The sequence below is a fragment of the Mugil cephalus genome, chromosome 21 (genome assembly GCF_022458985.1).
Source record: "Mugil cephalus isolate CIBA_MC_2020 chromosome 21, CIBA_Mcephalus_1.1, whole genome shotgun sequence".
Classification (NCBI taxonomy): domain Eukaryota; kingdom Metazoa; phylum Chordata; class Actinopteri; order Mugiliformes; family Mugilidae; genus Mugil; species Mugil cephalus.
The window spans coordinates 21226554-21239497 of record NC_061790.1 but is presented as its reverse complement, the minus strand read 5'-3'; positions in this window follow the sequence as shown (position 1 = coordinate 21239497).

The following is a 12944-nucleotide window of genomic DNA, read 5'->3' as shown; positions in this document are numbered from 1 at the left end:
TCTGTCAAGAACGGCGTCCATTTTTCCCATCTTGCATAATACAGAGCTCTTTTTTGTCTGAGCAGGAAGGTTAGTCTCTCCAGCTGGTGAGTTTGTGGGTGGGTCTGACTGCAGCCACTTACAAGTGATTAACCCTTTTTTTGCTGCTACAGGCATTATTTTTTACGAGGTATTTGTCATTTTCTGCCATCCCGTCAGGTAAACCACTTAAAAAAAGAGTTGTAAATGGTAGAGGAATCTTTTGTCCCAGTATCTGTTGTATGGTTTTCACAATATCGTCCCAAAAAGGCCGTAGTCCTGGGCAACTCCAAAAGATGTGGTAGTAGTTTGCCACGTCATTTCCACATTTCCTCCAGCATGTTGGAACTGTTGTTACTGAATATTGTTACCTCCACTTGATAAAACCAGGTGACGTCCAATAACACGACAACCAGTAAAACAAACAAGTCTCAGTGGAAGTGAATAAGCATGATTTAATGTAACAAAGAAAAATACGCCAAGGTGGGGGAGGATGGGACAAAACAATATGGCGATAGGCCAGCTGAAGAGGTAATCATCCAATAGGCCAAACCACCTGTCTGCACAGGTGAGCAGCATCCCCGCAGCCATTACCTGAAAAACACAACACACAGGGAAGGGGGAGGGGAGACACAAACACACAGAATACCTGGCTGCCTGGCACGTAACCAATATGTTTTCATTTTTGGTGTTACAAAAAAACAAACAAGGTTCTTCCAACAGAATTTGCGCCAATACATAGAACAAGAAGTGGGAAAAAGCATTACCACTAGGGGTGTAACGATTCATCCACTAGGTACAATCAATCGATTGTATCGTTACTAGGAAATAACGCATTGGATTAAGCACGTCAGAGCATCCGCTTAAAGTATTGGGAAACACTGTAAAACTGGACAAACAAAATATACAAATTAGTTATATTTACCGAAAACACAAATACAAATATATACGTTACATATATATATTATACATTTATTATATATTTATTATAATGTATAATTATATATTATACATTATAATATATATTATACAAATATACGTTAGCTTCCAGCTAACATCAATGGCAAAATAAATGTATATGCTAATGCTAACATTCGCCATCACGTCTCCTCGCCTCTCCGCCTCGTCCCACCAGTGACACACAGTGACCTGAGCAAAAACAAAACAACTCGATGAAACGTCAGATAATTTCACGTGCAGCATCGGTCACCACCATCATGCAATATTGTCAACAGACTAGCGTGTAGTGAGAACGTCAGCGCTCAAAAGAGGAGATAATAAACAGAAACGGACATGTGGTGTTAAACTTCTGGGCCATAACCTTGTTGTTTATTGATATACCGAGCTCCATCCAGCGGATCGAGACACTTGAGGAAGTTTAAAAGTGACTGTAACCGGTAGATTAAGAACCCCAAAGAGTAGATACTGAGCAAGATAGTTATCTGTTAGTGGCCCACCACTCCTAAATGAATATAGAGTTTAATTGTTGGCTAAAAACTTACTGAATCGATTTCAAGTCACTGAATTGTTTCGGATCGTATCATTCTAAATGAACTAAAATTGTCCTTGAATTGTATTGGAAACCACGAATCGGGAATCGAATCAAATCGTTGTTAAAACTACCACACACAAATTACCACACATATTATCCCATTGTTTACAGGTTATTTTGTTATTTAATTCTCTCTCCCATCTCTCTGTATGTTGTGGTATCATCTCTGCTCTTTGCAATGCCTTGGAAAAGCCTTGAAATAACAGATTGTACCTTTATATGCCTGTATTATTAGTTGTATTATTTCTTTTGATTCTGCAGTTTCCTTCTCCCAGACTTCTTTCATAAAATATTGACATACTTGCAAATATCTAAAAAAAAAAAAAATCCTGATTTTCTAAGTTATATTTTTCTTTCAGTGCTTGAAAACTTTGTAGCATATTTTTTTCCCATTATATTACAATAAGCAGTAATACCTTTATTTGTCCTGTACTTAAACCTGGAGTCCAAACCATTCTGTTTAAAGTCTGTGTCATGTCCAACCCATCAGATGTTTTTCAATTGGTTCTACAAATTGAATTGCTTCACAATCCCAAACCAAGTGTGTAATGTAAAGGAGACAAATGGGCTCGATTGCTCTCTAAATGTTGTCATTAATATATTATAACCAATCATCGCTTGTATAGGGATGCCCCAGCATTCCGTTTCCATGTCCTTCCATTTTGCCTCATATCCACTATCACACCAGAGAACACTGGGCAGAATGGTAGTAATCCCTGAGATTAGGGAGAGACATACCATCTCCTTCTTTATTAATAGTCAGTGTGCTGTATGTAATCCTTGGTTTCTTCCTTCTCCAAATAAAACGTGAAACTTGCTTGTCCCATTCATGAAATTGACTAGTTGGAATTTTAATAGGCAGGAACATAAATAGGTATAATAGTTTAGGTAAAATAGACATTTTTATAAGGTCAATTCTTGCACTAAAGCTTAGTAAAAAGTTGTCCAGTTACTGAGATTTTTTTGTTCACAGTTTTTCTTTTTTTTTTTGTACTAATCATTGGGACAGTAAGTCAACCAAATTCCCAAATACCAATCAATTGGTATTCTGTGTTTGAGCTCCGGTGACGGGATATAATTGAACGTTAATGCTTGAGTTTTCTGTATGTTGAGTTTATAACCCAAATATGTGCCAAATACATCACGGAGACCTAAAATGATAGATGATGACATTTTTCTGGGTTATTAATGTAAAGCAAGACATCGTCTGCGTTCATCGCTATTTTATGTTCTGTATTATCAATCAAAATTCCCTGTATGTTACAGTCTTCTCTTATTGCCTGTGCCAAAGGTTCAAAGTACAGCGCAAAAAGGGCTGGCAATAAAGGGCATCCCTGACGTGTGGATCTTTCCAGATTTATGCGATCAGTGAGGCTTCCGTTTATCCTAATTCTTGCTGTAGGGGCAGTATATAATGTTTTAAAATTGTTAATAGCTTTTTCATTGAAACCAAATCTTTTCAAAACTAAAAATAAATATTCCCAACTAAGTCAATCAAAAGCTTACTCCGCATCTAGGCTTGCCAGCACTGCACTTATTTAATTTTTCCTAATGTTCTGTATTATATGAAGAGAGTGTCTGATATTAGCATGTGTTTGACGCCCCTTGATAACCCAGTTTGGTCGCTATCAATTCATTCTGGCCTAAATGAGTCTAATCTTCGGGCAGTTATTGATGCAAAACTGAAATGATCACCTCACTCCATGAAGGTGGAGATAATTTGTTTTCTAAGGTTCAATTAAAAGAGTTAAGAAGTATTGGATTCAGCTCTTCTCTAAATATTTTGTACCATTCAGCTGGTAGTCCATCACTTTCTGGTGCCTTATTATTTTTACGTTTATTCAGTGCTGTTTCCAGTACTTTTCCTGTAATCTGTGATGTCAAACATTTATTTTGATGATCTCCGATTGTAGGTAGATCTAAGGAGTCTAGAAAGGTTATTATATTTTCTTTAGTTTCAAGCACTGACTGCGAATATAGGTTCTTATAGTGTGATTGAAAAGCAATCGATTTCCTGGTATAGTTATGGTATATTTGTCCTGTTTTACAGTCCAATATTTTGTATATTGGGAAATTTGCTTTTTGCGTATTTTTGCTAGTAATTGTGCCTTAGGGCCCACTTCGCAGTACGACTGTTTTAAAAATTTGTGTTTTTTCTCAAGTTCTGCTCAGTTTGAACTTCAGCAAGTTGTTCTGATCACTTCTACATGCCTGAATGCATTGAATTGCAGTCATGTGATTGGCTGATTAGCTATTTGTGTTAACAAGCAATTAAACAGGTGTACCTAATGAAGTGAGTGTATACACACAAGAGGACCAAGGATGATGAGACACAGTTGAAACTAATGAGGGTGAAGCACACAAGGCAACGTTGAAATTTCACAATTCAATACTTTTTCCAGACCCAAATTTACAGACTTCTTGGTAAAAATACATAAATAATAATAATAAAAATATATGGCAGTTGAGTAAATAGTTGTGTATTTCATCTCATCTCATCTTCCATACCGCTTATCCTCACTAGGGTTGCAGAGGTTGCTGGAGCCTATCTCAGCTGGCAGGGGTACACCCCAGACAGGTCGCCAGTCTATTGCAGGGCTAACACAGAGACAGGCATCGGTGCTAAACACAGAGCCACATAATTGTATATCATGTAAATAAGTTATGGAATTGATTGTTTGTTTATATATATATGCATACATATATATGTGTGTGTGTGGTTATGTCACCAAATAATTTCTAGAAGATTATAGCTTGGTTGATTATAGCATTGTAGCACATGAACAGCTGAACTACCTGATGTTACAAAAGACTTGGCCTCACTGGCATTCTAAAACATCAAATAAGTATTCAAATCCTATAACAAGTAACAAAATGAAGTCAAATACTAAAATAAATTAATAAATCATAAATTCAACACAGACTACATTCCATACTTTTCCATACTCTCCATACTTGCATAGGTACCCTGACAAGGAGAAACTCATCAATCAAGGGAAGAACACAGAGAGCACCACAAAACAGGAAACCAAGAAACTTCATAATATAAAACAGGAAACTCAAAACATGATCATGAGAAAATACAAGTCACAAACAGAATCATAATCATGACAAAATTCAGATTCAGTCAGAAAACATTATTTGACCCTGGGGATCAATTTAAGGCAGAAACAAGCAGCATGATGTGTGATTACAAGACACTTGTAAGGAACAAAAAACAGAACAATACAAAGTATATACAATAAGAAAACTATCCAAAACTGTCTGTAGAGTATGTAAACATGGCTGTAAGGTTAAAGTGAATGAAGTGCAAATGTAAACAGGAATCTGTCTTTGGTTATCTTGCCTCTTTCATAGCCCTATTTGAGTTTGTAATTTGTTTGTTGTGTTTTGTACTTGCTGACGTGCCACTGAGTGTCATCTTATCTCCAGCAGTAGAGACTAAAATAAACCATTTTGTCACTCTTTCTTGCTTTCCTTTGCTCATCTCATACATTCACATTCAACGCCCCGTGTTTTTATTTCCTCTAATATCTTCTCCTTTGCTTTGTTCTTTTCCTTTATTTATTTTCTTTGCTGTCTTCCACTGTTCTCCTTCACCCTCCCCTCTTCCCCTTCATCGTTCTCTCCAGTCATCCTCCTCCTCGTTGTCATCCTCTTCCTGGACTTCCACCCAGTTCCAGCACAGGTCCAGCCAAACCATGGGGGAGTGTGGCCTGAGAGCTCCATAAATCCAGCAAGAAATCAGTGTGTACTGACCATAATGAGCAAGAGATAATGAAAGTATGTCCATTATCTCCCAACATGTGTGTGTGTGTGTGGGTGTGTGTGTGTGTGTGTGTGGGGGGGTGTGATTTAAGTGTGATTACTGCCAAACCCGTTCTCACATATTCTTACACATTTAAGTACACTAAACAACGAGATAAACAATCTGTATCTGCCACCGACTCTCCTCTCCTGCAAGTTGCAGATGTCACAGTCTTACCAGTGCGCTGCCATGATCAAAAAAAAAAAAAAAAAAAACACGCCATATTGCTAAACAAGCTGTATATAAACATACATCGAAGCCGAGTCGAGCCGAGCCGAGCCGGGTTTTTGACCCTCATCGAGTGAATGTGAAAGGCAGAGTCGGCCCAAGCCTCCATGGGGCCCTAAGCAAAATGTGATTTTGGGGGCCCCTATTTCTGCCAATAATATTGATTGTTGATCATGCACACACTCATTGCAGCACTGATTATCCTATTGTCAGTCTGACATGTCTTAACACATGAAATTATTATTTTTTTTCTCATTTGTCTGCATTTGTCTGCATAGTTGAACACCACAGGGTGTCAACATTATATGAGGTTGATGCAGTTATATTCCTGCAGCTGAAAGCTTTATTACTACAGTGCGTGAGTGTGACCATCACCAGCCCTCCCTGGGAACTGTCCTGTTGATCTTTATTGAGTGTAGTGACCTTGTGTGGCAGGGAGGGCAGTGCTACACCTCAGTGAATAGAGGGGGAGAACAAAGGACAGAAAAGATGTAGAAGGATGGACAGTGGAGGAGAGGCATGTGGTGCTAGTAGGAACTAGTGGAGTGTAGGGTTCTGTGCTTCCCAAGTCACCTCACTCAAGTATGACTGGGTACAGTCATCTCTGGAGAGATAAGAGAGTCCAGGGGGGTAAGGGTGTCCCAATGGAAGGAGAGAAGTCTGCCATAGGGCGCGTAGTGATAGAGTGAAAACATAATCCAGCCCTTAATAGCCAGGACTCATCAATTCTTCTTGATGTGATCCAGCACGGGCTGGCAGGTGACAACACACATGCATGTGGGCATTCCCTAAATATGAGTGAGACCATTACCAGGGCCTAGAGTCAGGTCAGAAGCCCCAGCTCCCGAGAACCTCCACCCCAGTGTGGGGCGCATGGGTGACAGGACCAGAGAACCACCGTAGCCACGGGGCAAGCCACACCCCAGCGCAGATGGTGAGCGACGACCAACACCCCCAGACCGACCAAGCGAGCACAAGCCGGTGCAGGCCAGAGCAGCCCCCCATACCCCCCACACCCCCCAGCCACTGCAGCCCGTCCACCCACCGCCGCCAACACCCCCCCCCAAAGACCCCACCCCCCGCCCGCAGGGCAGCCATGGACACCTCTCCAGCCGAGAGGACTCCCCCAGGAGCCCAGCAAAGCCCCCGCAGACGGGCACCGGCTCAGCGCCCAACCAGGGACGGGCCATCCGAGCAGGGGGGCAAGGTGCCGGCCCCATGCCCCTGGCGCACCCAGGCCAGGGAGTCCACAGGAAGAGGGAACCCCCACCCTCCAAGGAGAGACCCCAGCCCCGCATCGAAGGGAGAGGGGAAGCACCAAGCCACCACCCGAACCAGTCAATACTGGAACAACCGGGTACCCAAAGGAGCCGCCACGAACCCGTCACCACGCAGCACCGGGAGACAAAGCCAGGCCAAGAGGACACCAGAAAACCTAGGTAGGTACCCCTACCAACCTCCATGGGGCCACAGACCGCCAGCCCAAGATGCCCCTGCTAGCGGAGGACCAGCCCCCCAAGCCGTGCCAAGGGATAATGAAAAGTGACAGTGTCCCTATTACTGTGTTTCCTCAGTCCCTGATGAGGAAGCAAGCCCCTACACCGTGACCCTGTGACCCTGGATGTGGTGTGGTGCATTAAGACAGGGGGCAAACAGGTGGGACAGGTGGGTCAGAGGACTGCAGCGCACTACTGTCCTGCAGCCTGCCCTGACCCTGACCAACCCTGGGTGGACCCCTAAGGTGAGGTGCATTAAAAACTTGGGATGGGTGTGTGTGGTGTACCTAGCCTTGGTTGTAATGGGCGACATAGTGTATGGTGGAGTGTGAGGTGAGTGCAATTTAGGAGGCAGGCAAGTGAGGGCCAAGTCCCCAGCAGCAGGGCCAAGGGGCAACAGCAGCCCATGGGACCCACAGATGGGGCGAGGGCCCCCAGGACTCAGGAAGTCCCCTGACCAGACCCCGCCCCCAGCCCAGCACAGCAACCAGGATGCGACAGACCCCTAGGAAACCCCGAAGAACCAACACCGACCAGCCGAGCAATGGCATCACCTACCCCCCCATCCACCCCCCAGGGTGGCAGGGGTGCCCCCAAGGCGGACAAAGACCCCACCCCCCGCAGCTCCCCCAGCCCCAGCGCGACAGAGCGACCGGACACGCCGAGGGTGGTATTCAGGCAGCCCCCCACACCCTCAGGCTCCGACCCCAAGGCGCCGGGCGTGGCCCCGACCGCCGGGGCCCCCCGGACCCCAGGAAGGCCCCCCACGGCCAGCTAGGGCCCAGCCACCGGGGGAAGGAAGGAGGGGCCGGAGGAGGAGCCCGGCAAAGGGAGGAGGGCGCCGCAGAGGGGAGGGAGAGGAGGGAACAGGGAGCCCGCCAGCCCAGACCGCCAAGGCCTACCAGGAGATCCAGGGAGAGTCGGCCACTGATACACCACGACCCCAGGAAAGTGAGCAAGCGCCGAAGCCACAGGGAACCCCAGGCAAGTCTCCAGCGCCACCCTACGTGGGGGAGAGGGAGACCAGCCGGGTAAACCGCTCAGGGCCGGAAGTCAACCCAGGGGTGAGAAGGAGTAGGGCACCCCTAATGCATGCTCAAGGTGTTGTGGTCCGGGGATCCTCCTTAGTGAACCTGGATGAAGAGGGCAATAAAATCTTTTCCATAACGACATTCATCACTGTAAGAGAAATATTATTATAGCATTACAGTAAATGGAACAGAAGTGGCAAAAGCTAGCAGGCAAAGTCAAGATGTAAATTAAGGTTGAGGGAGTTGCAGAATACAGACCATTTTTTGGCAAACAGAGTCAACTGATTTTTTCGGGTAGCAGATATTTTCTCAAATGATATATAATCGCAAAGAAGATTCAACCACTGGGAAATGTTTAGCGACTGTTTGTTCTTCCAGTTCATAAGGATTGTTTTCTTGGCGATGGTGAGAGCTACAAGGACAGATTGTGATAGATCATGAGGAAGACTGATTGTTTCCAGGTCACCAATGAGGCACAAGTTAGGGGTTAATGGGATTCTGCAGTCCAAAATTAAGGCGAGTTTCTGTGTTACAAGTGACCAGAAGTACTGTACCGGAGAACAGAGCCAGAGAGCGTGGAAATAAGAATCTGAATAGCTTTGGGTGCATTGCGTACATTTGTCGGATTGGGAGAAGCCCATTCTATACATCTTGTATTGAGTTGTGTGTGATCTGTGGAGTATTTTAAACTGGATCAGCTGTAAATTCAAGTTTTTGGTCATTTTAAATATATTTTGGCAGATCTGAGTCCAGAAATCAAAGTCTGTAGACAGGGAAAGATCGGCTTCCCATTTTGATATTGGTACATGTATTAAATGAGTGGTTGATAGCAGCTTATATATTAAAGAGAGGGTTTTCTTCTTTTTCGGTGTGAGTTTTTTAATGTTGGTGATGAATTGTGGTGGCTGTATGCAGTTCTGGAGCACTGGGATTTTCTTTCTGATTGTCTTGGTCACCTGTAGGTATTGGAGGAAGTTTCCATTTCTTATTTCAAACGTATCAAATAAATCTGTGTGATTCATAAGTAAGTTCCCCTGGAAGAGGTGATGGAGGTGGGTTATTCCTTTAATGCTTCCAAGTGCTGAGGTGAAGAGGGACTTTGTTATTCACAAAGTCAGGGTTGTGCCAAATTGGGGAGAACCCACAGGGTTCCAGCAGGTATCCTGTGGTCTCTAGACTCTTCCACCAAGCCGACAGGGTGGCGGCAATAATGGGGTTTTGGAAGCAGTTATGACGCTTAAGGGTGATTGTAATGAAGGGCAGGTCCGAAATGCATATGTTGTGGCAGTCGGCCTGTTCTATTTCTAACCACGAATTGTAATCTGCCTCTGGGTTTATCCATTTGCCTGGTAGTAGTTTGTAAAGTTCGGTGCATCAAGTCCTCCTTCTGATTTATTTTTTTGAAGGGTGGTGAGGCTAATTTTTGTCTGTTTGTTTTATGAGTAAAATTTGGTGACTGCAGAATCTAGGTTCTGGAACCATTTTGCTGTGGGTTTGAATGGGATCATGGAAAATAAGTAATTAATTTGTGGCAAAATTTTCATTTTAACTGTTGCTATGCGTCCCATCAGAGAGATAGGAAGATTGATCCAGCGCTTCAGGTCATCACAGATTTTATCCAGGAGTGGATCGAAGTTCAGTTGCACTAACTCTGACAATTTAGGTGAGATGCTTCTTTAGGAGAGAAAAAAAAGAGAGAAAAAAATAAAAAACAAACAAAAAAAAAACACATAAAATTATGCTGTTTCAGGTGTAATGAAGTTTGTTTTTGTCGCAACTCGACAGCAAAGACAGTCAAAAGTACTCTGAATCAGTTAAAATATAAAACATAATTTTTGCCTTATTACTTTCATTTTCAAAAAGCTTACTAAAGCTCTTGCTCATAATTACATACATTTACATAGTTTTAAGACCTAATTACACAACTTTGTATTTATTAAACCATGTTTGTTACCTTTTTTCAGGTAACTGTTGACTTATGTCAGTATTTGCTTGATATTTTATTTTACTCTGTCTGTTCTGTACAGTTAAGTTTGTTATTATTTTTACATATCTAAGTTATTTTATTTGTTGTTGCACTTTATTGTTCTTGCACTATAAATTATTTTTGCACATTGCTGTTGAAGGTTTTTGAAAACAAAAGTAATAAACCGAAAATTATGTTTGTATATTTTAACTGATTCAGAGTAGTTTTGATTGTTCTTGCTAAGTTGTCGAGTTGTGTCAAAAATAAACTTCATTACACCGGAAACAGTATAATTTCATGTCTAAAGACATGTCAGACTGACAATAGGATAATCAGTGCTGCAATGAGTTTATAGTAGGTGTGTGCATCATCAACAATGAATATTATTGGCAGAAATAGAGGGCCACAAAATCAAATTTTACCAAGGGGCCTGTGGAGGCTTGGGCCAGCTCTGTTAAAAAACTTCATTTAAAAACTGCATTTCATGTTTACTTATGTTATTTTTAACCAATATTAAAATTTGTTCAAGGATCTGTAAACTGAGTCTCAGGTGGACATTTGTGAAGGCTTTCACTTTGGTGCTCCCCACTGCTGTGGAAAGGAAAGGAAATCATGACCATTGTCGTTACAATGACAGTGTCAAACCTTACTGAAACCATGTTAATTTATCATCACTCTATCTTTGTCATTAATTTTAATAACTTAATAAAGTTTGTGTCTTCAATATCTTTTGTAGTTTGGACAGCTTCCTTTACCAAATCCCCAGGCTTGTCCTTCTGTAACCTCTGCTTTAGTAGTTGGAGTCCAGCAGCTCCAAATGAGTCACTACTCGACACAGGAAATGGAGGGCATCCCTCCACCCCCAGCCCTGGACAGATTTATGGATCTAGCCTTGAATGCAGTGTTTTTGCTGGTGGAAATGAGCCCATTTCGTTCAAGGGGAGAGATCATTTCAGCTAGCCTCATCTCTAGTAGGCTCCTTCTCCTCTTCACCCTACAAACTAATTAGCATGATTTATTGGATTATGCTCATTATACTCATCATTTTAAATTACTACGTGATCACAGAGTAACATGAAATGGTTAGTCAATTCTGAATTCTTGCCTCATCTTCTACTACCACTTATCCTCACTAGGGTCGCTGGGGTTGCTGGAGCCTATCTCAGCTGTCATCAGGTGACACCCTGGACAGGTTGTCAGCCTATCGCAGGGCTAACACAGGAACAAACAACCATTCACACTCACACCTAGGGTCAATTTAGGGTCACCACTTAGCCTAACAAACATGTCTTTGGAGGTGGGAGGAAACCGGAGTAGGGAGGCATCAGTGCTACCATTGAGCTGCTGTGCCACCTGAAATATGAATTAGAGAAACTGCAAATACTGTGAAAGAAGGATGGTTGAAACTGAATGTCTATTAATTTTTATTATTATTATTATTATTATTATTATGATCATCTCAAACTGCTGCCCCGTTAGAGTACACTAGTATTTGGAGATTCAGACTTGCAGTTATAGATGCATTAAATACCAAAAGTATTAAGCCAGAGTGTTAAGTTATGTAGTACAGTGGGGGAAATAAGTATTTGATCCCCTGCTGAATTTGTAAGTTTGCCCACTTCCATAGAAATGATCAGACTCTGGTTTTTATGGTTGTTTACTGGTTATGGGTATAGACAGAATATCAGTCGAAAATGCATAAAAAACACACAATCTAAAAGTTATAAATTGTTATGTATTTTATTAAGGGAAATAAGTATTTGATCCCCAAGCACAACACAAGTCAGTAATTTGTAGAGAAACCTTTGTTGGCAAGCACAGCGATGAGACGTTTCTTGTAGTTGGTCACCAGGTTTGCACACAGCGCAGGAGGGATTTTGGCTCATTCATCTTTACAGACAGTCTCTAAATCCTTCAAGTTTCTTGGCTGCCTCTTGGAAACTCGGAGCTTCAGCTCCCTCCACAGGTTTTCGATCGGGTTAAGGTCTGGAGACTGACTAGGCCACTCCATGACCTTAATATGCTTCTTCTTGAGCCACTCCTTTGTTGTCCTGGCAGTATGTTTTGGGTCATTGTCATGTTGGAAAACCCACCCACGAGGCATCTTCAGTGTTCTTGCTGAGGAAAGAAGGTTTTTGTCCAAGATGTTACAGTACATGGCTGCATTCATTGGCCCCATAATGCGGTGAAGTTGCCCTGTACCCTTTGCTGAAAAACAGCCCCAAAACATGATGTTTCCACCTCCATGCTTAACCGTGGGTATGATATTCTTTGGGTCATACTCACGTTTTTTCATCCTCCAAACACGGCGGGTCGAGTTAATGCCAAATAGCTCAACTTTGGTTTCGTCAGACCACAGCACTTTCTCCCAAGCCTTCTCTGAGTCATTTAGATGTTCACTGGCAAACTTAAGGCGGGCCTGTACATGTGCCTTCTTGAGCAGGGGGACCTTGCGGGCACTGCAAGAGTTCAATCCATAACGGCGCAGTGTGTTGCCAACTGTTTTCTTGGTGACGGAGGTCCCAACTGCTTCCAGATCATTAACAAGCTCCTGCCGTGTTGTTTTAGGCTGCTCCCTCACCTTTCTCATCATCATCCTCACTCCATGAGGCGAGATTTTGCGGGGAGCTCCAGACCGAGGACAGTTGATGGTCCTTTTATGGGTCTTCCACTTGCGAATAATGGCACCAATAGTTGTCACCTTCTCACCAAGCCTTTTGCTGATGGTTTTGTAACCTATACCAGCCTTGTGCAGGTCTACAATCTTGTCCCTGACATCTTTTGACAGCTCTTTGGTCTTGCCCATGGTGCTGTAGAAGTTGGAATGTAAGAAACTGATTCTTAG